Source organism: Cebus imitator, unplaced genomic scaffold (genome assembly GCF_001604975.1).
Source record: "Cebus imitator isolate Cc_AM_T3 unplaced genomic scaffold, Cebus_imitator-1.0 Scaffold960, whole genome shotgun sequence".
Taxonomy (NCBI): domain Eukaryota; kingdom Metazoa; phylum Chordata; class Mammalia; order Primates; family Cebidae; genus Cebus; species Cebus imitator.
In genome coordinates this window covers 92,540-94,073 of record NW_016108275.1, presented here as the reverse complement: position 1 = coordinate 94,073, position 1,534 = coordinate 92,540, and the positions used below count along the sequence as shown (strand labels likewise).

The following is a 1,534-nucleotide window of genomic DNA, read 5'->3' as shown; positions in this document are numbered from 1 at the left end:
CATGGGTGATTATCCACCTGCATGTTTCTTGCCTTCACCCTGCCATGTGACTCCCTTTATTTTTGAAACCCCTTCTTTTGGCCCCTAAGATGGCGCTATCCTAGTTCTCCTCCTTCTCAGCTCATGTCACCAGGCCGTGAGTATCATGGAAGAGGGCAGAATGGGAAAACCATGAGAAATGGGCAAAGGGCAGCAAGGGATGTGTTCCCAGTTTTGCTGGGGCCTGCACAGTCCATTTCAGGTTTTCTTGCTCATGGTGGCCCCTGGAAAGGCACATGTCCCTCTGCACCAGAGACATGGGTAGGCAATTCATCAGTATTCTGTCTGCTACCAGCTAAGATCTGAGTCAGGCCAGAGAAAAGGAGGTGAGAGGAGTAAAGGAGGTGGGAGGAGCAAAGGAGGTGGGAGGGGCAAAGGAGATGAGAGGGGCAAAGGAGGTGGGAGGAGCAAAGAGTAGAGCTGAGCTCACCGGCAGCAGCCTGGCTCTGATCTCCATGTAGAGCACGTTGTCCTTATAGAACTCCTGCATGCTCTGGAAGACATAGTCTCTGAACACTGGTGCATAATGGATGAGGCCAGAGATGGTGGAGAAGATGGTTTTAAACTTTGACCAGACGGCATTTTGGTTTGTGTAAATCACTTTCAGGTGCTGGGTCACCAGAGTGAGATTCCTCAGCAAGCTGTCCAAGACACAAAGTGGGGAGCGGCGGAGGCTGGTCCAGGACACTGCCCCTAGGAACCCATTGGTCTGCTACCCACTTTGCATCTCCGAGCTAGCAGCACACCAGGATGCACCCTAGAGCAGAGATAAGGGCAAAGGGGAACATTCCCAGGCTCTCTGATATAAGACTGGGTCCTGTGGCCAGGCAGNTTAAATGAGATCGTAAGGATGGGGCCCTACTGTAATAGGGATGGGTGTCCTTGTAAGAGGAGGAGGCTGGGCACGGTGGCTCACACCTGTAATCCCAGCACTTTGGGAGGCCGAGATGGGTGGATCATTTGAGGTCAGGAATTTGAGACCAGTCTGGCCAAAATGGTGAAACCCCATCTCTACTAAAAATACAAAAAATAGCTGGGCATGGTGGCACGGGCCTGTGGTCCCAGCTGCTCGGGAGGCTGAGGAGGAAGAATCGCTTGAACCCAGGAGGCGGAAGTTGCAGTAAGCCAAGATTGCACCACTGCACTCCAGCCTGGCAACAGAGCAAGACTCTGTCTCAAATTTTATTTTAAAAAGGAAGAAAAAAAAATTAGCTGGCCATGGTGGTGCATGCCTGTAATTACTTGGGAGGCTGAGGCAGGAGAATCACTTGAACCCTGGAAGTAGAGGTTGCAGTGAGTGAAGATTGTGACACTGCAGGGTGACACAGTGAAACTCATTTAAAAAAAAAAAGAAGAAGAGGAAGAGACAGCAGGAGTGCACACACAGAGGAAAGGCCATGTGAGGACACAGCCAGAGGTGGGCTTCTGCATGCCAAAGAGACAGGCCTCAGGAGAAACAAACCCTGCTCTGGCACCTTGATCTTGGACTTCCAGC

General features: G+C 51.4%; 1 pseudogene; it reads right to left on the bottom strand.

Annotated features, from left to right (window-relative positions):
* Window positions 1-1,534, bottom strand: part of LOC108298436 — a 15,078-nt pseudogene that overhangs the window by 10,745 nt on the left and 2,799 nt on the right.